Source organism: Bubalus kerabau, chromosome 17, assembly GCF_029407905.1.
Source record: "Bubalus kerabau isolate K-KA32 ecotype Philippines breed swamp buffalo chromosome 17, PCC_UOA_SB_1v2, whole genome shotgun sequence".
In the NCBI taxonomy this organism is placed as follows: Eukaryota; Metazoa; Chordata; class Mammalia; order Artiodactyla; family Bovidae; genus Bubalus; species Bubalus kerabau.
The window spans coordinates 14436908-14462526 of NC_073640.1; the positions used below are offsets into that span (position 1 = coordinate 14436908).

The window sequence follows — 25619 nt, forward strand, 5'->3', positions numbered from 1 at the left end:
TACCAGATTGATGTTTTTGTTCATTTACTGATTAGTTGTATGAAGGAGAATATGGCTTATGGGCAGGCAGGCATCAAAGCAATCACACCTGTGTATTCTACCTCAGGAAAACCCAGAAAAGTGCCTTTAGACTTACCAGTGTTACGAATTATAAAGTCTTCAAACTGCTAAGCTTGATGATGGCCAAATGGGGCCAGCACCATTTTTCTTACCGTTCTTTACTGTATAAAAAAATAAACATCATGTAAAATTTACCATTATACCCATCTTAAAGGGTCCGGCCTAGTGGCGTTAAGTATGTGTGTGCTGTTGTGTGACCATCACCACCATGTAGTTCCAGAACTTTCTTATCACCCAAAACTGAAACTCCATACCCACTTCCAGTGCTATTTTCAAGATGCTATGGAGGCAGAGACGCTGCCTGGGCAGCACAGAGCACACACAGAGGTTTCCCGTGTAGGGGCCAAAATCCCTGGATGCGGTGGAGAGAACAGACCAAGGAGCAGAAAACAGTGGCAGAAAATTGTATGTCGATGACAGGAGTGGACACAGAGAGGGACCAGGGAAGAAGCAAAGGAAGAAGGGGGTTGAGGAACAGAGGAGAGGTTCCAGAAGCCAAACTTAAAAAAAAAGCACCCTGGGTCTGGTTGGCAGCTGCAGAACATTGTTATATTTGAGTGGAGCTGGAGGCTCTACAGATTAGCGAGAGCTGTTCCAGTTCCAGTTTATAGCTTAGTTTGAGTCAGACTCCCTGGTTTCCTGGATGCCCAGTCCTTGGCGGGATCCAGAAGCTCCATCATTCATTCCGTGGAGGTCTGCTGAGCATGTTCCGAGGACAGGAGACCCAGCTCTGAACAGGACAGACCTCCCTCCGCTCCCCACACCTTCCCTCATTCAGTTCATCTTCTGCAGGCGGCCCTGACAGAGAAGAAAGGAGGGAACAGGTACAAACCGTGCTGTCAGATAAACTGCAGCCAGGTATCACTGGAGAGGCGGGGAAGCCTGGAGGGAGCTGGTGAGCAGGGGCTGTATGGGGATTGACTGGCATGCTTGGGAGCGGGTGGGAGGCACAGCTTTGACTGGCAGGAGGGGCTGGTCAGGCGAAGAGTGGTCCTGGCAGAAGGGAAGAGGAGCAATCACTGCAAAAGTCCTGGTGGGGACGCGCTTGGGACTGTGTAGGTAAAGCAGGTGGTTGGCTCGGCCGGTGGGTGAATAGGGAGGAAGGCGAGCCCAGGAGGGCTGGAGGATGTCGAGCCCTGAGAGTTCCAAGTGGGAAGGGGATTTGTTGGGGTGGTTCCCTGGGGAGATGTAACCTGGTGGGTGGAACCCCATCCCTCTGGCGCTGGGTGGGGAGCAGAGTGGAGAGGGCAGGCATGGACGTGGCATCAAAGAATACGTTGAGTCCCATCAGGGTCCACCAGCCACCCTTTCAGTTGGCCTTTGACCACTCTGACTGCTTCGTGGAGAGTCTCGGGCTCTCTTCAGTGCCCCTTATTGCTTGCTGTACAGCTTACCTACTGCTGTGTAACAAATGCCCCCAAATGTTGTAGCTTAAAACAAGGTTTGACTGGGGCTGGGCGGTCAGCTCCAAGATGGCGCCTCACACAGCCTTGACTGGAGCCTCAGCTCCTTGCCGTGTGGGTGGCTCCCTAGAGCAGCTGGCTTTGCCCAGAGTCAGTGACCCAAGAAAGAGCCAGTGGGGAGCCTCAGTGCCTCAAATGACCTGGTCTCAGAAGCCACACATGGTCACTTCTGCCCTGTTCTCTTCACGGGATGCGAATCCCTAAGTCTGGCCCACACTCAAGGGCTCTGCCTCTTCAGGGGGAGGCATGTCAGAGCATCCATGGATATGTTTTTAAACCACTACACTCGCTGATCTCCATCTTTAATAGAGAGAGACTAGGTCTTGGGTCCTGAACCTTCATTGGGAATTTTATTTGGCTAAAATTGAATAGCATTGCATCGTTTTCACAGTATGTATTTTTAGGGTTATTTTCCACTTATGTTGCTTAATACTGATTTTCCTTTTAGGGTAGTCATGTACATTATAAATATATTTAAGCTTAAAAAAATGAGTTGACTTAAGGGAGATTATGAAGTAAGAAACACTAAGTAGATTTCAGAGGAAGGACAGAGAGAGTGAAAATGCCATAAAGTAGGAGGTGGAATGTGGTGGCCGCGGCTGGGGCCTGCTGGCAGCAGAGTAGCTGAGAGTTCAGGCTCTGGGTTTGACCCCTGGCTCAGCCTCCTGCAACTGTGTGACTGTGGGTGGTAATCTAGCCCCTTTGGACCTGTTTCCCTGTTGATAAAGTTAGTGAGCCGCCTGCTGCCTGGGCGTTGTGAGGTATCCAGGGAAGGGCTCGGCACAGGGCCGGGTAGGATGTAAGGGCCCATGAGTGTCCACTGCTAGGATGGCAGCCTCTCCACATAGTCTTCAGGCTCCTTGAGATGCTCCTGGGGTGTGTGTTGTGTGTGTGTGTGTGTGTGTAGCTGGAGAACTGAGGAGATACCCACCCCCTCTGTTCACTCAGAGCAGTGGTAGCACCTGTTGGTGAGGTGGGGAGGCTCCTTTGGGGGGCTCTTCATCTGGTCAGAACACTGAGATTGCCCATAAGAAATCAGTGGCCCGAATAGCGGCCATCCTCCTCACCCACTTGTCTGCCTGCCCAGCCATCCCCCGTGCGTGTATCTTCTCTGTCCTTTTATCCATCCCATGTGCGTATGCGTCTGGTCTGCCTGCCTTCCATCCGTCCTTCCATCTACCCATCCATCCACCGATTTCCTTTGCACTGTCCACACGTGTGTCCATCGCCCATCTGTCCGCCATGCACCTGCCTGTCCTCCCCCGTCCCTTCATAGTTCTGTCTTGTCTGGCCTTGCGTGGCATCTACCTGTCCATGTATCTTGTTTTCCTTCAGGGCATCCACCCACCAGTCCATCCATCCATCCCTCCTTCCTTTCGTCCTTCCGTGCATCCACCTGTCCATCCATCAGTGCATTGGTCCATCCATCCATTTAACAGGCATCTGATTTTGTACTGCTGCTGCTGCTTCTAAGTCGCTTCAGTTGTGTCCGACTCTGTGCGACCCCATAGACGGCAGCCCACCAGGCTCCCCCGTCCCTGGGATTCTCCAGGCAAGAACACTGGAGTGGGTTGCCATTTCCTTCTCCAATGCATGAAAGTGAAAAGTGAAAGTGAAGTCGCTCAGTCGGGTCCGACTCTTCGCAACCCCATGGACTGCAGCCCACCAGGCTCCTCTGCCCGTGTGATTTTCCAGGCAAGAGTGCTGGAGTGGGGTGCCATCGCCTTCTCTGGATTTTGTACTGAGGATGTAGCCATGAACAAAAGAGCCCCTGCCAGCAGAGCACTCCTGTCCAGTCAGGGAGGCCTGTACATTGTGAAGGATGAGAAGAGATGGTGGGTTATGCTCTAATGGTGTAGTGAGCACCTGCTGTATGCATGCAGCCTCATGATCAGTGAAGGCAAATGCATGAGGCCCTCATAGTGGGTGTGTGTCCACAGGACAGAAGTGTCAAAAGGGGATGTGATCAGCTCTACCTTGCAAGGGAGGGAATACCTGAAGGGCTCCTGTGCGATGTGCAGGAGGTGGCCAGAAAGGGTGATTGAGGTGGCAGGAACCACACAGGCAAGTTTGGGGATGTTTGCATGACTGAGGAGCCTCTGGACGGCATCCTGTCCTGGAGGAGAACTTGCAGGTTGGGGCCAGAGTCGGGGGTTGTTGGGCCAATTTGAAGGAAACTCTGGGAGTCGCAGAGGATAAGCGTAGGCAGAGAACATAGCAGGGAGGTTATTTCAGGCCAGTCAGGACTCCGGATACATTGCTGGCTCCGTGAGGAGCCCTGGGAGAAGGGAACTCATTCACTAATTCACTCAGCATGTCCTGCATGCTGGCCGTGTGCGGGCACAGGGGGTGCAGCAGGAAACAAGACAGGCCAGGTCCTGCCTCACCATCTGATCGGAGGCCTCAAATGTTAAGCCTAAATCGATGCCACAGGATGCCCTGCCAGTAGTGAGAAGAGTGTAGTAGAGAAGACACTGGGGTGGGGTGGCGGTGGGGAGCACTGCCTGGGATGAACAGGCTGGCCTCTCCCCGGATGGAGGGCAGGCATGCCACGGGGCATGGGGGGAGAACAGCTTCCAGACAGAGGGGCAGCGGACAGAGGCCCTGCGGTGGGTGCAGCTGGCCTGCTGGGGCAGATGTGTGATCCAGTCTCTACGGACCCTAGCACTCAGCTTGTGAGGAGTGAATGGACTGTAGGCGTGATGTTGGAAATCAGAGATGGAGAGGCCTGTACAGAGGGTTTGTGTTTTTTTTCTGTGGATGCTGGGGAGCATCTGAAGGTGGATGAGCAGGGGAGGTTTGTGAGCATCGTTCTTGGGCAGCAACATGCAGGATGGCCAGGATGGGGAGGGCGAAGCTCTTGGGCCAGAAGCTTCTGGGGGCGCTGAGTCATGCAGTTAATGCCCAGGCTTTAAGGTCACCTGAGCCTGGGACCAAGTCCTCCCCTGCCGCAAACCAGCGCTGTGACCCAGGCGAGGTACTTCTGCCTCTAAGCCTCCATGTCCTCACGTACAGAACAGGCCTAACCACGGCGCCTATGTCTGGGGTTGTCATGGAGATACCAGATGTCCGGTGTGAGCAGCCCCTCCCCTGACTGCGTAGGAACCTTGTGCCTGCTCAGTCATGTCCAACTCTGCAACCCCATGGACTGTAACCCACCAGGCTCCTCTGTCCTTGGGGTCCTCTGGGCAAGAATACTGGGGCGGGTTGCCATTTCTTCCTCCAGGGGATCTTTTTGACCCAGGGATCAAACCTACGTCTCGTGCATTGCAGGTGGATTCTTTACCACTGAGCCACCTGAGTAGGAACCTTGCTCACATTGATTCTGGCAGCTTCCCAGGCCGGTGAGAACCGCATGTGTCATGGATGGATGCAGTCTGGCAGGAGGGCAGCTCTATCGTTTCTAATGAAAAGAAGATGCAGAGATGTGTCTCAGTGTACCATGCTGCAAAGGGGCCTGGGGCCTCCCACCCTCCCTGGGGAGAGAACACACCCAAGTTACACGGCCCCCAGCCCCGCAGTCTGTTCCAAGCTGTGCAGGGCCTGGGCGTCCGACAAGCCAAACAACTGTTTTTGAGTCACTGCAGTATGGCAGCCAAATGGAACTGCTTCCATGGTCGGCTCTGACGGGAGGGGTGGAGGGACACCACCTCCTCCTTGAAGGGGAGGCTACTTGGCTGGAGTCAGGAGCGCAGCTTGCAGAGTGGGGGTGGGGGGCCTCTCTGGACCTGGGCTGAGGTCTGCCCCAGGCCGACAGGGTGCCCACTTCGGGGCTGCCACGCTGGCTCTGGGTCGGCAGGGGTGGAGGGAGGTGGGCGGCTGCATGGAGGGGTGTCTCTCCCTGCGGGCATCGGCAGGCTGGAGCCAGCTGCTCTGGCCTTGGCAGGGCGAACACAGAGCAAGTCAGCACAGCCTCCGCAGTGCCAAGGCCGGGAGCAGGCTTGCAGCTCCCGTTCCGCTTCTGTGGGCGGGGCCTTTGTGCCCACCTGGCTTCCCCGGGGCCTGGCCCTCCTGCACCCCCACAGTCTCTGACAGTGATGGCTAATTAGAGCTGATGTGTTCTGGGGGCATTTTCTATGTGCCAGGCACTGTGCAAAATGTTTTCATGTATACTAAGTTGTTTAACACTCGCAAAATACTGTTCGCATTTTATGGAGAAGGTGATGGAGGCACAGAGGAGTTAAGTAAATTACCAAAGGTCCCACAGCCAGCAAGTAGTAGATAGAGCTGATTCCAGAATCCATGCTTTTAGCTTCTTCACGAAATCACCTCCTACAGCCAATAATGACAGTGCCAGCTGCAGCCCCTAGCCCCCCGTGTGCAAGAGGCAACCTTTCCCTTAAATTAAAGTGAATCCAAGTATAATAGTCTCAGCCCTTTCCTCTTGGTCACAAGCTGGCTGCCACAGCTCCAAGCATCGCATTCTTACAGGAGGATAGCATCCAAAAGCAGAATGGGAAGGGATGGGGTCTCCTTTGCCATTTTCTCTTTGGGGCAAGGGTGCTTTCCAGAAGATCTTAGCAAATTTGGGTCCATCTGTCCAAGTTGGGTCACATGCCCATCTGTAATTGCAAGGTGCTGGGAATACAAGTATCTGACCTTTCCAGACTTCACGCACGGCAGGCTCTGCCATCAGAAAAAGAAGCAGATAGGAATGGCTGGTGAGGAGCAGCCCAATTGGCCTGATCTTCAAGCAGGGGCTGCCACCTCCATTTTACAGATGAGGAATGAGGCTCAGTGGCAGGAGCCTGGCCTGGGTCTGTGGACCCGGTGCTGGCATCGAGCATCTGGGCGGGGTGCTTCCTCCGCGTTCGTTTTAGAACTGCACCTCGAGCTGGGGGTCAGCCTCTGGCAGGCTGCAACAGGGGGTGTTTGTCTTTTGGGCGTCCTTGTGTGACTCAAGAATGAACATCTAGAAGGTTCTAAATCACCCTGTACTGTACTGGAAGAGCTCGTGTTACGCACACTCCTCTCTGTTGGCAAATGCCACAAACCCAATTCCAAAAGTGTGTTTGTGGACTCCTGTAACCAGTGACACTGCAGCTGAGCCCAGGCACCCTTGGATCCAGACACATCAGTCCTTCCGCCGGTCTCCATCCTCAGCTTTGCTTTCCCCTGTGTGGAATGCATCCTTGGGCATGTTCTCCTCACGGGTCAGAGATGGCTAAGGTCAGTTCTAGGCTAGCATCTAGTGACTCCAAAGAGGGCACAGAGAGGAATTCCTGGGAAATGTGCCAAGGAAGATTCTGACTGGCCTACCCTTGTAGAGGGGAAAGGAGTCTGTTGGTGGACAGGGCCACTGGGTCAGGGAGGGACAGATGCTGGTTAGATACAGTGAAAAAGTTGCTTACTCCAGATGAGTGATGGAAAGGTGAAGGATGGATAGATGGACAGATGAATGGAGGCATGAATGTGCTGATGGTTAAACAGATAGGTGCTTAGATGGACAGACAGATGGACCAATAGCTGGATGTGTGATTGGAATGGCAGACAGCTGGCTGGCTGTAGCTCCCCCTCCTTCCCTAGAAGCTCCCTGGGCAGAGCTGCCTGTGTGAGTGATAATGCAGGCTCCACTGGGTCTTCCACTGAGGCAGCTAACTGCTTAGCCCCCAAAGCCCGTCTAAACCTTCAGTTTCATTTTTGTAGCAAGGTCATTTCTGCTCCTTCCCCCATGAGTGTCTTTAATAACACTTACTCTTCCCACAGCACAAAATGATGCCTTAGAAAACTTGAAAGATTTAGAACAACTTGCAAAAGCACATGGGGAGTCATCATGGTCCTGGCCTGTGGACCCCTTGACTCTGCCAGCTGGTGGGTGTCCGTCTGTGGCTCTTCTCTGACAGCTGCAGGTGCCGGCGCTTGGCAGCCCCTGTGCTTTGGTTTAGGGAGTGCCAGCCTCATGGGGCCTGGTCCCAGCCAGACTTGCTTCCTCCCAGTGGGGAGATGAACGGTGGTGACCTTTTTGGCAGGCGAACCAGAACCAAGGTGTGGGCTGTTCCTACCTCTCTTTGGAGGTGTGTCTGTTGCTGCAAGGCCGCAGGGAGGCGGGCGCTTTCACGGCTGCTCCCCTGGGAGCTGCCTTCTCAACTCAGAGGAACATGCACATCGCAGGAGGCCACGAGCTGCCTCCTTGGGGACACGCTCTGAACGGCCAGCCCTCACCTGAACGTGAATGTTCTGCCCATTTTCATACCAGCCTGCTCCCCTCGGGCAGGCAGCTCAGGCCACCCTGTCAGACACCCTCAGAGGGGCAGGCAGATGGGGTCTCAGGCGCTGGATGGGCTATGAGTGTCCAGAGCAAAGAGGGACAGGGTTGCTCCCTGGTGCTGCTTAGGGTGTGGGCTTGGGAGCAGAGTACATGGGTCCTCAGTTGGGTCTGCTGCCACTCAGGCCCTCACAAGGTCTGGCTATGTTCCTGTGTGAGGCGCAAGGCAGGGAGAAGGCGGCCCTCTCCCCATGTCCTGGGTTTTCCTTCTTAGGCCCCGCAGAAACAGCAGCGCCCTGCTCTCAGGTACCTGCCCTTCTGCCCAGAATATCTGCTGCTTTTCATCAAACATGCTAGTGTCGCCTCCTCCAGGAGGCCTCCATGACTACTCCAGTTGAAGAAAGCTTCTGTGTACCCTGGTTGCCTCTCCAGGATATCAGCCCTGTGTCTGTGTCCTTTCTGATGTGGATGGACGTATGAGTGACTCTGGGTTCCAGCGTGTGACGCATTTGAGCAGGACTCCCACGGCTGGGCTTCCGGGCATGTGGCCATGGGTCAGAGCGGGTGGTGGGCAGGCAGAGGCAGGGGACGTGCCTCTGGTCCCAGGGGTCTCTTGAGGGCTGACGCCTGGCCTTGTCCTCACTGGTGCAACGCATGGGGAAATAGTGTACCAGCCTTCTCGCCCCAAGAATCCGAGTAGTCACCTCCCTCCCTTGCAAAGCTGCTTGCAAAGATGAGGCGTCTGCCAAGCCACATTTATCAGCCAATCATTAATTCATTTCCTCATTTTTTATTAATCACTGCCCACCAGCCAGAGCTTCAGATGGGGATGAAAAGCACTGGGGAGGCACCAGGTTAGCAGAATTGCCACCCCAACCAAGGGAACGGGGAGCTGGAGCCCGGCTGGGGCCCTCCAGTGGGGGCTGCTCCTCCTTTGGGGGCATTTAGAACAGCTCCAGGGGCCCTGCTTGTCTCCTTTCATCAGGGGGAACTGCTCTGACAGCCTGTGCGCACACGTCTGTATGTTTGCATGTTTGTATTGCTGCGTGCATGCGTGTGGGTTGACGGTGTAGTGTGTTATGTGGTGCATCTGGGAGACATGGGTGTGTGACATGTGTACACACAGAGCCTGTGTGCATAGTGTGTGTGCTTGTGTGGGGGGATGTGGGTGTGTGATGTGGGTACACACAGAGCCTGTGTGCATAGTGTGTGTTCTTGTGTGTGTGGTATGTGGGGGCTGTGTGTGTGTGATGTGTACACACAGCCTGTGTGCATAGTGTGGGGGGTGTGGGTGTGTGATGTGTACACACAGAGCCTGTGTGCATACTGTGTGTTCTTGTGTGTATGGTATGTGGGGGGTCTGGGTGTGTGACGTGTGTACATACAGCCTGTGTGCATAGTGTGTGTGCTTGTGTGTGTGGTACGTGGGGGGTGTGTGTGTGGTATGTGGGGGATGTGGGTGTGTGATGTGGGTACACACAGAGCCTGTGTGCATAGTGTGTGTGCTATGTGGAGGCTGTGGGTGTGTGACGTGTGTACACGCAGAGCCTGTGTGCATAGTGTGTGTGCTTGCATGTGTGGTATGTGGGGGTTGTGGGTGTGTGACATGTGTACACACAGAGCCTGGGTGCATAGTGTGTGTTCTTGTGTGTCATGTGGGGGCTGTGGGTGTGTGATATGTACGCACAGAGCCTGTATGCGTAGTGTGTGTTCTTGTGGGTGTGTCTGTGCATGTGGTGTGTGTGCACAGTGTGCATGGATGGAGGCAGGGGGAACACACAGACTGACAAGGAGTTTCTCTGGATGATTAATGGCCTTTGGAAGGAGGCGCCGCGTCCATCAGACACTCCTAGCAGGTTCTGAGCTCGGCTCCCCGCCTGCCTCCTGGCTGAACCAGCCCAGGTGAGGCTGTGTTCCCAGCCAGTGGCCCAGGGCTGGCGGGCCAGGTCCCTGAGGGAACAGAGCCCCCTCCAGGGCTGCTTGCTTTCAGCTTGGCCTGCCCCAGGTCCTTTCTGCCCTTGCCCCCCGTGCGCAGTGTGGACCACCCGATCAGCAACGCGGAATGCTGCTTTGACCCCCACCCCTAGGGCGCCCACCCCCCAGGGACTATTGTTCAGCAGGATCAGCCCAGGGCCCAGGAACCTGCGTTTTTAACAAGTGTCACGGGGGTCTGATTCTGGAGGGCTGCAGACCACACTCTGAAGAACCCACTAGTGCTACAAGGGAAGGTGCCCTCCCCCTTCTGTATTTGTCCCTCGTGCATCCATTCTGCCTCCCTTTCGTTGGCTGTGTGACCCTAGGCAAGTCACTTTACCTCTCTAGGCCACTGCCTCACTTTTTAATAATAATCCTGCCTCTCACTCATCTGGGGATCTTTCTGGGCCTCAGCTTCTTCATCTGTGCCATGTGGGTATACTAGCCCGAGCCTCCTTGGGTTCTCAGGTTCTTGGGAGGAGTGAATGAGTCATTCCCGTGGGCATCTAAGTGGCTGTCACTGCTGTTCATGCCCTGGAGCTGGGGTATGTGGTTAGGGCCGTGTGGCACACAGTGGGTTTTCAGGGAAGTGAATATCTTTCTAAGTCCTAGTAATAGCATCTGAGCTTACTGAGCTTCCTACCACCTGTGGCTTGCGACCTCCTTACCCCCATTTTACAGACAAGAAAACTGAGGCTCAGAGAAATCACGTGACTCACCTGAGGTGAGTCGGCCCAGGAGGGCTTGATCCCCAGACCCTTGGGATCTTATTTCTGCCCTTGGCCTTCAGGTTGGGGAGGTGGGTGAGGTTGAGGCCCCAAAGTCATTAACCCCCCCCTTCCCCCAGCAACCCTGGGAACGCCGGCCGCGGGCACAGCGGGCGGGCGGGGCTGGAGGGGTTGGGAGGCGTTGGAGCCACAGCCGCCAGCAAATCCAGCCCAGCTGGGGGATTAGACCGCATCTGGCTCGGTTTACACCAGAGAAACAAAGGCGGCTGCCGGCGCCTTTATCTGGTAGGGAGGGTTGGGCGGGGGGAGCTGCCCTCAGCCCTGTGGGGGACCTGGGTGGAAGGGAGGAGCGGAATCTGGGCCCTGATCCCGACACTAGCTCCCCTACCTGCCCTGTGACCCACAGGGAGGTGACCTCACTTCTCTGGATGAAGGACAGAGTGTTCCTGGGGTGAAGTAGAGGGGCCAGGCTGCGGGGTAGGGGGGCAGGGAGTCCTCGGAGCCCCGGTTCCCTGCAGCTGCCCTTCCCAGGCAGCCTGCCCAGCCTGGAGTGGGGGTCCCCACCCTAGGGGCACGCGGAATGTGAGCACTTCCCCCTCAGGCTGTGGCCCCAAACTTAGCCCTAGCTCTCCCCTTTCAGTCATAGAAGGGAAACAGCCAATAAAACAGAAAATCAGAGCGAGCCCGGAACCGCACCCCTCCTCCAGCAGCAGGGACGTGTTGGCTTGGGGGGGTGTGCTGGTTATTTATGCCTCCCTGACCCCAAGGGGGTTCTGGCCCCCGGAGGGGTGAGTTCTTAGCTCTCCCCCCACCGACTGCTCGCGGGTGTGGAGGTGTTCTGACGCCTCCCCGTCACCTTAGGAGCGGGGGCTTGAGCTCCTCCTCACCGCCTCAGGGGTGGTGTTGGGCCTGGCTCCCCCTCCACGGCCCCAGGGCTGGGGTGGGGGGTGCACCGCCTGCCCACCCCGGGAAGCAGGAGGGCGTGGGTGCCAGGCTGGCGGAGGTGGCCGGTGGGTGCGCGGCTCGCCGGAGCCAGGAGCTGACCTTATTAGCCGGGGGCAGCTGTTCGTGAAGCACATCTGGCAGCGGGCTGCGGCTGTATCCCGCGGACTGCCCCCGCCCCCCAGCCTGGCGTTACCTTCCAGGAATGCTGGCAGCGTCTCTCCATCTGGAGCGCGTTTCTGGGGCAGCCGGCGCCCCCTCCGGCGCCGGGCCCGGGGCTGGGGGTGGGCGCCGCCCGCCCGGATTTCCTGGCTCCTCCCTCCTCCGCTGCCGGTGTGGCTCCCAGGGTAGGCCCGCCACTGGGCCCGAGGCAGAAAGGGCAGCGGATGTGATGTGGCTTTCTTCCTGGGAGGAGTGCGAGGCCTAAGGACCAGCTGCTCGGCCCCCACTTGCCGAGAGGGGAAACTGAGGTCTGGAGGAGTCCGAGGCCTCGTGTGGGGCCCTGTGGCTCCCGTATGGTGCTGATTTCGGTGTTAACCTGACACCATACAGGTGTGATAGGTTCATTATCAACCCGCTGTGTGACCGTCCTGGCCGGGTGTTCACCTCTGGCTGGCTGGCTGGGTAGAAGCTCCAGGGCCTGAGACCCGGCTGGGGGTACAGTAACCACTGAAAGGCAAAGCAGGCAGCCCAAGGCTATGGCTGCGGGCAGACAGAGCCGTGTAATGCCTCTCTGGTTCCTCACCCAGCCTCATCATTTTCAGGCTGTGTGATCTGGGTGTGTGACTTCACCTCTCTGTGCCTCAGCCTTGGCTGTAGAATGGGCTGTGGTGCCTCACACAGGAGTGTGGCACTGTAGGTGACAGGTAGCCTGAGAACAGTGGGGGCGGGATGGAGCTGAGGGCTTCCATGAGCAGGGCCGGGGCAGATGCTGTGAAACACACACAGTCAGACGTACAAGAGAGCAGCAGGTACGTGTGTCTGAATCCAGAGGAAAGGTGGGTGGGCAGCTTGTAGCCAGTGTGAAGGCTCGGAATGCCCACTCTCGGGTGCATGTCTTGAACTCTGTGGCCAGGCAGTGGGAGCCCTTGAAGGTTCATGAGCAGGAGAGTGAGCTGGGCCCTGCAGCAGCAGTCCCCTCTCCACTTCGGGTGGAGCGTCCCTCTGCTTCACTCTGACTTTCTGGCGCCTACCAGGTACCCCAGGACCTCTGCCCAGCTGCCCCTGCCAGCGCCTCCCCAGCCCCACACCCTTCTCCTCCTGCAAGGCCTCCTGTGCGTCTCGTGTACTCTGAGTGTGTTTGTCACCTCAGCCTCACACCAGGGGTCTCCAGTGTAAAACTAGACGCTCATGGATGGGGTGAGGGGGACTTCTGCAAAGACTGGTGGACAGGGGCCATAGGCCGAGGGCCTAGCATGGACAGAGGCTTGGAGAAGCGGTGAGCTTGAGTAGCTGCCTACTCTGGGGGCCTGTCCCATTGACTGGAATCCTGAGACGGGAGTCCAGATTTGAAGGTGACAACGGGCTCCACCCTTCAGGATTTGCCTTATCCTGGAAGTCATGGGGAGCCAATGAAGGTGGGTGAGTGAAGCTCCTTGGGACAGGATGAGCTTGTCTGCTGCACTGACCCCCAGCGTCTTGAGTGGGCAAGATACATCCTAGGACCCCCTAGTCACTGCTCAAGTGAATGAAGAAGGGGTATTGGGGAGCAAAGGCAAGGGCTTGGCTGCAGACAGGGTGGTGGGTAGGAGTGGACGGGGGAGCGCTGGGGCCTGGGCTCCTGGCTGGGCCACCCAGCCAGCTGTGCTGTCAGACCCACAATGGGGGAGCATTGGCCGTGCGCATAGGGACCCCCGGGGGGTGGCATCCTGCCAGGGACACTTTCTCTGCCTGAGTTCCCTGCAAGGCCCAGCAGGAAGAGCCTAGGGGCCCGACCCTGGCCTGGTGCCATAGGGCCCCTGGGGGGCCACCCCCAGCCCAGTCACCCGCCAGTCTGCCCTGACTCCCCCAGACACCAGGGCTCTCCCTCCAGCATCTGCTGCCTGCTTCCTCCCTCCCCCAGAGCCTGTTTGTTTTTCTTCCAGAACTATCACCTCCCACGGAGGCAGTCATCCAAGGGAGGTGCTGTTCTGTCCCTCTGCCCTGCACAGCCCCACCATGCCTCGCAGCCCTGGAGAGGATGCTGTGGGAAGCTGGACCCGGGGCGGGCAGGCGGCATCCTCAGATGCCGGGATTTCGTCAGCCTTGGCTCCCAGTTCTGTCGGTGGAATCCCGGGCGCGCGTCCTGGAAGGGGGCTCTGGAAGGCCCTCTGCTTGTCTTGGCCCCTCTGCCTGCCCCTCTTCGCCCCTCCCCGTGCAGGGATTGGGTGGAGATCCGGTGGGGGGAGGGCTCGGCGGGAGGCGGGGGCGGGGCTCTGCCGGGTTCTCTAGGTGGCCCCCGACCCGGGCCTGTTTGGAGCAGTTGCTGCAGCCTGCTGGCGTCTGCTGCCCTCCCCCATGCTGGCTCCACCCCTTCTTCCCATTTGTTACTTTCTTTTAGTCATTCATCTGACCCCTAATGAAGACTCTTACTGTGTGCTGGCTTGGCCAGACCTACCGAAGTAGGGCCGTAGGAGGGTGCCGGGACCAGAGTGGGCTCCTGACAGACCACTGTTACTCGTGTGGAGAAGGGGGCGAGGTGTCTGATCTGCCTACATGAGGACAGATGAATATTGAGCGAGGTGTGAGCAGGGTGGGCATCAGTGCCCCCTGCCATTCTCCTGGGGATTTGGGTAGGGGTTTGGAGGGGGCGGGGAGAGGCAGGAGCTGGGAGAGCCATGAGGAGGCACGTGGATGCACGCACCCCTAGCTGAGAATTCCCACTGAGCCTCCCCTCTCCTGAAGCCTCTCAGCGGCTCCAGGCTCCTTCAGGGCCAGACGTCTTGCCCTTGAACTCGGGCTGCAGCTCTCCAGCGCACTGGGGCTGGGAGAGGGGGTAGGGGTGTAGCTGGAAGGGCCCCTGCTGGGCCACTCCGTCCCCTGAACGCAGTTGGGGCATCACCAGGGTCTGTGATTTTTTTTTTTTTAAGTTGTTTAGGTGCCTTAAAAAAATTGTTTTTTCTTAACTGAGTATAGTTGATTTGCAATGTTGTGTTAATTTCTTTTGTATAGCAGAGTGACTCAGTTATACATCTATATTCTTTTCCATGAGGGTTTACCACAGGATACTGAGTATAGTTCCTTGTGCTGTACAGCAGGGCTTTGTCCTCACTCCATTCTATGTGTAATAGTTTGCATCTGCTAACTCCGAGCTCCCTCTCCATCCCTCCCCCTCGGCAGCCACAAACTTGCTCTGTCTGTGAATCTGTTTCTGTTTCATCGATAGGTTCATTTGGGTCGTATTTTAGTTTCCACATTGTTGTAGCCACGTGTTCTGGGAAACAAACTCACTCAGAAGGACAGTGCAGATAGTGGCGTGCAGTTTATTACACCGGCGGCCCAAGGCAGTCTCCTCTTAGCCAAGGACCCCGACCAGCATCTGTGAAACTCTTTTATACCCCATGTGTACGTGTCTGAACCCACCACTCCAAATCCTTGAGACTTACATAAACCAAGGAAAATACAATCCCAATAACCCCATCATTCATGTGCTATGTGCTCAGTTAAACAATTAGCCAATAATCAATAATTGATTACACTCCGATAGATACAGAAAAATTTATGGCCTGTCTGGAGGAAGGGGTGATTAGTGTATGTTTTCTCTTAGGCGATGAGTAACCTAGATATGATCTTCAAGGTTCCCCTGTCTGGAGGGGGTCTTATCCTTTTGTTGTTGTCTTCATAGGCACTAAACACAGAGTTCAGAGTCCATTGGAAAGGTGGCTGAGCATGATCAGCATGAACAGGCCTAAGATGGAGTCCAGGCCCTATGAATTCCTTCTTCAACATGTAGGTCATATCATGTGAAATTTGTTTTTCTGACTTCCTACACTGAGGATGATCATCTCTAGTTGCAAGATTTCGTTCTTTATCATGGCCAAGTAATACTCCATTGTGTGTATATACCACATGTTCCTTATCCCCCATCTGTTGATGGACATTGAGGTTGTTTCTTTGTGTTAGCTAGTAAGAATAGTGCTGCACACCTGGAGCCGTGTGAAAGGCTGAAGTGTGGATTAAAGGGTAAACTGAATCACAGGCACACTGACTCAAGAGGCCCCCCCCGACCATGGGCTGCTGACCCTGAGACGTGCACCTGGGGATGGTCATCCTGGTGGGTGCACCTCCCAGACCCCATCACACTGCCTGGAAGCAGGAGGGGATGAGATGAAGACCAGGGGACCACTTTGTGTCCAGAACACTGCTCTGGTCCAGATGTCCAGCTCCACCACAGTGCTGAGTGACCTGGATGGTCAATGAACCTTCCCTGGCTGCTGTTTTTTCCTGAAAGATGGATGCCAAAGGCGACCCTTTCGTGAGGAAGTCTCCAGCTGGACATGTTCACCTCATGTGACACACCAGTATTTGTATCATTATTTTATTTAAATAAGACCCCTTTTTCCTTAAGTAAATTTGTTTTAAAAGAATCAGTTCAGTCACTCAGTCGTGTCCAACTCTTTGCGATCCCATGGACTGCAGCCTGCTAGGCTGCCCTGTCCATCACTAACTCCCGGAGTTTGCTCAAACTCATGCCCATCGAGTTGGTGATGCCATCCAGCCATCTCATCCTCTGTCATCCCCTTCTCCTCCTGCCTTCAATCTTCGTTTCCCAGCATCAGGGTCTTTTCATCAAAACTGTGGTAAGCAGCTGTGGCCCTGGCTGGATGCTAATGTTATTGTTGTTTTTGGAGAAGGAGCTTGCTGACTGTGATAAAAACTCCTTTTGGGCCCCTTTTGTTTGGATTGTTGAGATAAAGTTATATTCCTTAGTGTTTTAAGCAAGTTACCTTAAATTTGTTATGTATCTAATTCTTAAAATAGTCCTTACCCCACACGCCCATTGCCAGTTAGTTGGGAGTTTTTTATATGCATATATGCCAGAATTGGTACAGATTAGGGGCCTTTAATAGAAAGAAGTTTCCTCCTCTGGCTGGAGGGAGAAGGAGGGACTGGGGCCCTGCCTTGGTGTCAGCCTTGTGCAGGCTGGCAGTTCCAGTGATGGACCCTAGGTGGCGCCAGAACCCCAAGGTGCAGTATCCCTCTCCAGGAGTTCCTCACCAGGGATCCTGAGTGTGTGTGCGTGCGCGCACCCATGTGCGTGGTGTGTGTGTGTGTGTGTGGGGCACGTCTGTATATGTGAATGTGTGTATGTGAGTTTTGTCTCTTGATGTGCTGTCAGTAGTGGGTCAGGGTGTGTGTATATGTGGGCATGTGTGCCTTTGTGTATCTGTGTGTGTGTGTGTGTGGTTGTGAGTTTGAGGGAACCTGGAACACCTTCTCCACCGGCGCTCCACACCCATGCTGGGAGCATGGTGGATGTGGGGTGCATGGACCCCCCTGCCCGAGGCCCCAGCTGCAGGGCCCCTGTCCGCCCCTGCCTGGCCCATCCTCAGGAGATGTGATTAGCAGATGTACAGGGCCAGGCCATGATTTATGTTCCTGGTCGCCTAATTATTCCCAGCCCTGAAGGAGGAGAAATAAAATGCTTTGCAGGGCTGGGAACCTGAAATCCCAGCGGGGGCTACCCCACCCCCACCCCTAAAGGCCCCAGACCTCTCGCAGCCTGGAGAGGAGGCTGTGGGGGGGCAGCCAAGGGTACTGTGCCTGGAAGTGATGAAAGGGGGGCTCTGTAGAGAGCAGACCTGGGTGGGGCACGTCTGTCATCTCTTCTGAGTGCTGAAGGGGGGATGCAGGCCCACAGTGGTGCGTCCCCTGCCCTTGGCACCAGCAGCCTAGTAGAAGGGCCAGACTGCGTGCCCCGAGGCAGCATCCCGGTGCTCTTAGAAGGAGGTTCCAGCCCTTGCCTTAGGGCCCGAGAGGTGCCTCCAGATCTGAGCCCCGCCTCCTGTCTGACTTCATCTTGTAGCCACCCCCACATGCCCTGCACCGAGGCCTCCGCCCACTTCTCAGATGTATAAGCTCGTTCTCCCGGGGCTTTGGCGTCCCCTCGGGGCTGCTGCCCCTTCACGCTGTCACTGCAGCCTTCCTTGGCCACTGCCCTTTGGCATTCATCTCTGAGCACAGGGACCCTTGGCATCATGTGGGCAGGGTCCACATCCCCCTGTCACGCCGTCCCCAGTGCCTGGACCTGCACTTGTGGGTGGGGAGTGCTCAGTAAATATTTGTGGTTTGGTGGAGGACAGACAGATGGTAAGCCTGCAGCCTTGCCGAGAGGCCCAGGCTCAGGGCAGAGGATCTCAGGGCTCAGAAGCTATGGGGCCCCGTGGGTGGTGGGGAGGAGTGGCCTTGGAGACTGCTCAGGGTCTGGAGAGGCCTCATCCTCGGAGGGGTGCTGGTCGCAGCTGGACACACAGGTCCCCTGTCTCTCCTCCTCTGGGAGCCTGGCTCAAGCCCTTGGCCCCAGGGGGCTGTGTTTTGTCCCTAAGCCTCCAGCAGGGAATTTGCTGCTCCCAGAAGAGGTGCACCAGGACTGCGGAGCTCAGCTCTGACCTCCTGGGGTCCCTGGCCTTGAGCACCAGGGGCTCCCTGGTGGCTTTGGGCAGGCCGGTCACTCAGCCTCTGTGTGTCCCTTCACACCTCTGCGTAGGTTGGTATGTGGGCTGTCCCTGTCCCGGGGACCTGAAGAGGGGAGGTAGGGAGGGGCTGGTCTGTGATGGCTGCAGGAGATGGCTGATTCCTGCCTTTCTTTTCCGAGCAGTGTCAGAAACCCAGAGTGTGGTGTGCAGCCAGGCTGGACATGCATTCGAACTCGAGGGCCTTTCTGTAGAAGGGTCTGGAGTCCGTGCTGTGGTGGTGACTCTCATCTTTTGGCCATAGGAATCCCTGGGGGATAAATCAGCCAATGGCATGTGGTTAGGGCCTGCTGCGGGCAGCCCTGGCCTTAGAAGGGCTTTCTTGGGGCCTTGCAGCCCTGCCCGTCTACCTGTGGGGCCAAGGACAGGCAGGCCTCTGGCTGTAAGGGTTGCAGGGGACCCTGGTGGGGAAGTGGGCCTGGGGCCTCAGGAGCATCACACCCCCTCGCAGAGCTCACAGCCCCCTCTCCCTTGGCTCTCTCCCGTGTGTCTTTGTGCCTGACTCTGTCTACCCATCTCTCCCTGCTTCTTGACTCTCTGTGACTATCTCTGTCATCCTTGCCACCTTTGTCTCTTTCTCTCCTTTGGTCTCTTCCCCCTTTTCTGTCTCTCCTCTCCCTCACCTCTCTTTTCCTCTCCCTCCTCTTCCCCGCGGCCTCCTCTCCCCCTGCCTGCGCGCTCTCTGAGCAGCTGTTACCTAATAGGCTGTTAATGATGATACAGTAAGTGGAAGGCAGAGTCCTGCGGGAGCTGCCATGATCTGTGTAATTGGTCTCGACGGAGACAGAAGTATCTAATATTTACACACCAGCATTAGTCCTTTGGGAGCCTTATCTTGGCTGGAGCCAAGCTGGGAGAGGTGGTTCTGGCTGGTACTATCTCCCCCATCTGCACCTGCTTAGAAGGTCTTTGGTCGGTGGGACCTGCTCCCCTTGGGTGGGGATGCCAGGGCCTGGGACGTGTGGGCTCAGTTGGGGAGGTGATCTGACTGGAGCAGCGGGGGTGGGTGCTGAGCACTCAGCACCCCCTCCAGTTGGTTCTCCAGGGGACATCACAAGGCAGGAGTCCCCTAAAAGTGAGGCCAAGGTGGGAGAGCTTAGGGCTGGGGTGGCTAGGCGGAGTGGGAGGGACAGACAGGCGGGGGCAGAGACAGACAGGCGGCAGCTTCCAGGCGATGTATGTGAAACTCTGGATCCAGCTGTGCCTGAAATCCTTCTGCCCGGGACTGCTCACCTTACCAAGTCAAGTCCATCTTTTGCTCGATTTGCTTTTGAGGCACAGCTGAGAAATCCTGCCTTACCCAGGCATGAAAGGTTTTTTAAGCAGCCATGGTGTTTGTTCAGATTTTATTGTACCCAGTAGCCCAATATACCCAGTCAGGAGGAACAAAGCTGGGCCAGAGCCTACCCCCCGCCTGACTCTTTCTGTTGGTCCCAGGGCACAGTGGGGGACGCTGGTGGCAGGCCCCTCCCCTGGCTTCCCAGCAGGAGGAGTGGGGCCCAGGAAGGGGCAGTTCCGAGGAGCGCCTCATGGAGATAGCAACCCCTGGGATGACGATGTCAGCCCAGCAAGCTCACGGCACAGCTGGGAGGTGAGCCAGGACCCCCAGCTCTGGAGCCGGGGAACATCTCTGGCTAAGGTCGCCGCTGGCCTGGGGTGTGGGGGCCTCACACATTGGAAGTCACTCAGTGGAAACGACAGCTCCTCGGAGCAGAGCTCTGGGCTCTGTGCCACCACACGGGGCAGGCGGGCATCCAGGCCAGGCCTCGGGGCCAGGGGGCTGGCCGGGGCTCCCGCTCCCCAGCTGTCTGCCCAGCAGGATGCTGCAGGCCTTCCACGGGGCTGTTCTGGGGCTGTGGCCTCTATAGTAAACCCCTTCTTGTAAGTCGTGTTTCCCTGAGTTGTATGAGCCTTTCCAGCAAATCATCAAACCCGAGGACGGGGTTGTGGTAGTTCCCCCAGTTTAGAGCTGCTCAGCTGAAGGTGAAGGCGCCCCAGGCTGGCAGTGGGCATGGACGCCGGTGACAGAGGGGGTGGGCCTCATGGCCTCAGCTGTTGCTCACCGGCCCATCCTGCTTAACTCTGCTGGTTAGCATTAAGACTTGACTTAAATTGTAGGAGCCCTAGTTCTGTGGGTAGAAATGGATGGTCATCGTGGGGAGGCATGTTATTCTGGGATCCTGAGGGCCTGGCTCTGAGGGGTGAGTGCCAGGCTCGCCCTGCAATGAGGCGGGAGGCAGGGGCCCAACGCCCAGACGCCCCGGAGGACAGCCAGTGTTTCCACTGTTATCACAGCAGCCGCGATGTCCTGGGTCCAAGAGCCATGTGACAGGGCCGCCCAGTGCCTCGTTCTCGCATCTTGGCAGCAGGCAGGACACTGGGTCCTCTTCTCTGGCTCTCGTGGGTTGCCTGAAGAACAGCACCCGAGAGCCCCATGCTGTGTGCTCTGTGTTTATCATGTTGGCCATGACCTTGGGCAGCTCCTTGCCAACCCTCTCTAGTTCTGTCCACTACCCTGCACCAGGCCGAGCCCTTGGCTGTCCCTGGAGAGATCCTCTCTCCCTCCCCACAGCAGAGAGAGAAGACAGTGCCCTTGCTTTCTGAAGGTACTTGGATCCCTTGCCACAGGTCCCTGTTCAAGGTGGCCGGTGGTCACGCATACACTACTTGGTCTCTGGCAAAAACCCCTGCCAGCTCCGGGCGTGTGCCCCCAAGGCTAGGCCCTTGAGCACCCACTGACAGTTTACAGACTGAGCTCCCTCCAGGGCGAGCTGGGCTTTCAGAGACAGGGCGGCCGCCTCCCGGGAACCCAGACGAGGCCTCCCCTCCCTGAACCGCCACAGCCCTGCCTGAAAAGCCCTTTGTCACAGAAGCCCTTGCAAGTGCCTGTTATATCTCTGACCACAGAATAATATGGGGCTCATTCCTTTTAATTTTTATAATTTTGAGAACACCCCACCTTATGAAAAGTAGCATTTGGTAAGTGTTAACACTGGTTTTTAAAGTAAGAGTTTTGTAATGCTTCACCCATTTAAGTGTAGAGTTTAATGAATTTTAGAGTAGTCACAGATGTGTGCAGCCATCACCAGCGTCAAATTCTGGAATATCGCATCAGTTCAGTTCAGTTCAGTCGCTCAGTTGCGTCTGACTCTCCGCGACCCCATGAACCGCAGCACGCCAGGCCTCCCTGTCCATCACCAACTCCCGGAGTTCACCCAAACTCATATGCATCGAGTCGGTGATGCCATCCAGCAATCTCATCTTCTGTCATCCCCTTCTCCTCCTGCCCCCGATCCCTCCCAGCATCAGGGTCTTTACCAACGAGTCAACTCTTCGCATGAGGTGGCCAAAGTATTGGAGTTTCAGCCTCAGCATCAGTCCTTCCAATGAACACCCAGGACTGATCTCCTTTAGGATGGACTGGTTGGATCTCCTTGCAGTCCAAGAAACTCTCAAGAGTCTTCTCCAACACCACAGTTCAAAAGCATCAATTCTTTGGCGCTCAGCTTTCTTCACAGTCCAACTCTCATGACCACTGAAAACCAACTCTCATGACCACATAACCACTGGAAAAACCATAGCTTTGACTAGACGGACCTTTGTTGGCAAAGTAATATCTCTGCTTTTTAATATGCTATCTAGGTTGGTCATAACTTTCCTTCCAAGGAGTAAGTGTCTTTTAATTTCATGGCTGCAATCACCATCTGCAGTGATTTTGGAGCCCCAAAAAATAAAGTCTGACACTGTTTCCACTGTTTCCCCATCTATTTGCCATGAAGTGATGGGACCAGATGCCATGATCTTCGTTTTCTGAATGTTGAGCTTTAAGCCAACTTTTTCACTCTCCTCTTTCACTTTCATCAAGAGGCTTTTTAGTTCCTCTTCACTTTCTGCCATAAGGGTGGTGTCATCTGCGTATCTGAGGTTATTGATATTTCTCCTGGCAATCTTGATTCCAGCTTGTGCTTCTTCCAGCCCAGTGTTTCTCATGATGTACTCTGCATATAAGTTAAATAAACAGGGTGACAATATACAGCCTTGACGTACTCCTTTTCCTATTTGGAACCAGTCTGCTGTTCCATGTCCAGTTCTAACTGTTGCTTCCTGGCCTGCATACAGGTTTCTCAAGAGGCAGGTCAGGTGGTCTGGTATTCCCATCTCTTTCAGAATTCTCCTTATTGCCAAATTCAGACTTAAATCGAAGAAAGTAGGGAAAACCACTAGACCATTCAGGTATGACCTAATCAAATCCCTTATGATTATACAGTGGAAGTGAGAAATAGATTTAAGGGACTAGATCTGATAGACAGAGTGCCTGATGAACTATGGACTGAGGTTCGTGACATTGTACAGGAGACAGGGATCAAGACCATCCCCATGGAAAAGAAATGCAAAAAAGCAAAATGGCTGTCTGAGGAGGCCTTATAAATAGCTGTGAAAAGAAGAGAAGCAAGAAGCAAAGGAGAAAAGGAAAGATATTCCCATTTGAATGCAGAGTTCCAAAGAATAGCAGGGAGAGATACGGAAGCCTTCCTCAGCAATCAGTGCAAAGAAATAGAGGAAAACAACAGAATGGGAAAGACTAGAGATCTCTTCAAGAAAATTAGAGATACCAAGGGATTCATACAAAGATGGGCTCAATATAGGACAGAAATGGTATGGACCTAACAGAAGCAGAAGATATTAAGAAGAGGTGGCAAGAATACACAGAACTATACAAAAAAGATCTTCATGACCCAGATAATCACGATGGTGTGATCACTAACCTAGAGCCAGACATCCTGGAATGTGAAGTCAAGTGGGCCTTAGAAAGCATCACTACGAACAAAGCTAGTGGAGGTGATGGAATTCCAGTTGAACTATTTCAAATCCTGAAAGATGATGCTGTGAAAGTGCTGCACTCAATATGCCAACAAATTTGGAAAACTCAGCAATGGCCACAGGACTGGAAAAGGTCAGTTTTTATTCCAATCCCAAAGAAAGGCAATGCCAAAGAATGCTGAAACTACCACACAATTGCACTCATCTCACATGCTAGTAAAGTAATGCTCAAAATTCTCCAAGCCAGGCTTCAGCAATACGTGAACCGTGAACTTCCTGATGTTCAAGCTGGTTTTAGAAAGGGTAGAGGAACCAGAGATCAAATTGCCAACATCTGCTGGATCATCAAAAAAGCAAGAGAGTTCCAGAAAAACATCTATTTCTGCTTTATTGACTATGCCAAAACCTTTGACTGTGTGGATCACAATAAACTGTGGAAAATTCTGAAAGAGATGGGAATATCAGACCACCTGACCTGCCTCACGCCTCAAAAAAATCCCTTAACGCTTAGCAGTCACTATCTGTTCTTCCCTGCCCTTGCCTTAGCAACCACAAATCTATTTTACTTTCAGTCTCTGTGGATTTACCTCTTCTGGAGATTTCCTGTAAATGGGATCATTTGGTAGGTGTCCTTGTGAGTCTGACTTCTTTCACTTGGATGAATGTCCTCTAGGTTCACCCATGTGGTAGCGTGTCAGTGCCTCACTCCTTTGTGTGGCTGAGTAACATTCCACGGGACGGCCATGCCACATTTGGTCTATCCTTTCACCACTGATAGGTGTCTGGGCTGCTGTGAATGCCTGTGGACAGGTTGTGTGTGGACGTGTTTGTCTTGGGTTCACAGTCCCGGGAGTGGAGTTGCTGGGTGACTGCAGGCTCGGGCCCCCTTGCACAGTACCACCTCCCCCAGCTCTTCAGGGTCCTACCCCGGTGTTACCCGGTCTGGTCCTCTCACAGACGTCCTGAGGGCAGCATCACCTGTTCCTCCCAGGAAGGACTTGGGTCTTGTCTGCCACTGTGTGCTAGTCCTGAGCCCAGCAGGCACAAAGAAGGTGTTCAGCTAACTCAGGACGGGAGACTGAACCATGAGACCTGGAGCTTCTGCCAGCCTGGTCACCCCTCTGCCCAGGGGGCAGCAACTTCCCTTTGGTGCCTTGCTCAGGACGTGTCAGCGGTCAGTAGAGCAGACACTTCTGAACTCCCTGTTTCACTGGGCTCAGCAGAGGTGACAGGGCCCAAGGTCATTGAGCCCTGCTCAGCCTCACTTGGAAGCCAGACAAGGCCAGAGTCAAGGGTAGCCCTGGAGGAGGCCTGTGGCTTGCCCGCCTGCCCATGAGATGCCTACTGGGCATTCCTGGGCCATCTGACCTTGCCTACTGTGGCCAGACCCCCAGCTTCCCAGGTTGCAGACAAGGCTCTTTCTAAACCCAGAAAGAAGGCTTTTCTTGTTTCCTCAGTAATTCTGTGTGCAGAGGCCCCCGTAATGCAGCAGCTGCCCAGTGGCCTGGCACCCGGCTCTCTCCTCAGCCCTGCCCGCCTCCCCGTCAGAGGCAGCTCATTCATGGCTGCATGACTGGGTTAGGGGCTTCCTCTCACCCCACTGGTCCTCTGGGTGACCAGGCCCCACCAGGTACTCAGACTCCGAGATGCTCAGGGCTCCCCACTTGCATCTCCCTGGCAGGGGTACCGCCTGGTCTGGGATTGGCACAGTCACCTGCCTAGCGCAGAGAGGGCTCCATGGTGGTTTGCCAGATGGGAACCTAGCAGTCAGGTTGAGCTTCGTGCCCTTTCCTTCCTCCATCAGAGCCAGCGTTTATCCAGCGTTTGTTCTGTACCAAGATGATGCTACTGTGTGCATCGAAGTGAATGGGAATAACAGCAATGCCGACTCCCGTGAACTGCGCCCTCCCGCGAGGCCACGCCCTCCCGCGAGGCCACGCCCTCCCGCGAGGCCACGCCCTCCCGCGAGGCCACGCCCTCCCGGTCACACACACACATCCCTCTACCCTCCGCCCCATGGGGTCCCGCCCTCCCACTCTGAGGTTGGGGTCGTCTCCCCATTTACAGCAGGGACCCAGAAGATTAGAGAAGCTGGTGTGGTAGCCGGGTGAGCAGCAAGTCTGCGCAGATGGCCGCCTCCAGGACAGTGAGCAGTGCCCATGGGGGTGATAGCCGTGCTGCCACACAGCTGGCTGGGGGCATCGGGCCAGGAAGCGCCCAGGCGGTGGAGGCGCGAAGACGGATCGGATCCGAGCCCCACACTGTGGGGCTGAGTCCAGGCGGACGGTTCACCATTCTCAGCCTTGGTTTCCTGGCGCCTAAGAGTGGGCCTGAGTCACCCTCTGGGTGTTCAGTGAGGATCAGTAAACCCATGTGTGTGCCACTCATTTTTCTTAACTGGGAGGCAGAGGTCAATGATTGGATAGCATCCCCCCAAATGCCTGTCCACCCAGAGCCTCAGAATGTGACCTTGTTAGGAAGGAGGGTCCTCACAGGTAGTTTATTAAAGTGGCGTCACACTGGATTAGGGCCCTAAGTCCAATGACTGGTGTCCTTATGAGAAGAGGGGAGTCTGGACACAGTGGCATGTGGGGACAGAGACACAGAGGACAGCCACATGAGGACCGGGGCCAAGATGGAAGGTACGCTGCCACAGGCCGAGCTGAGGACCACTGGCCGTCCCAGAAGCAGAAGG

The 25619-nt window shown here is 55.4% G+C and overlaps 2 protein-coding genes and 1 long non-coding RNA gene across 8 annotated transcripts in view; 2 read left to right on the forward strand and 1 right to left on the reverse strand.

The window, feature by feature from the left end:
- GSE1 (Gse1 coiled-coil protein) overlaps window positions 1-25619 on the forward strand; it is a 392831-nt gene that overhangs the window by 40896 nt on the left and 326316 nt on the right. The gene's annotated exons all lie outside the window — the stretch shown is intronic.
- On the reverse strand, window positions 782-11880 carry LOC129632383 (uncharacterized). Of its 2 annotated transcripts, none has more exons than XR_008704487.1 (3): window positions 11535-11880; window positions 4902-4986; window positions 782-918 (listed from the first exon to the last, which is right to left on the reverse strand). It is a non-coding gene; the product is annotated as an uncharacterized LOC129632383 (long non-coding RNA). The 2 variants fall into 2 exon arrangements; XR_008704486.1 differs by having other exon boundaries at window positions 11629-11879.
- The window catches only part of IRF8 (interferon regulatory factor 8), a 558308-nt gene continuing 540627 nt past the window's right edge, over window positions 7939-25619 (forward strand). For both annotated transcript variants that reach the window (XM_055553938.1, XM_055553937.1), the window contains exon 1: window positions 7939-7945. The gene's annotated coding sequence lies outside the window, so the exon portion shown is untranslated. The remainder of the gene's footprint in view (window positions 7946-25619) is intronic.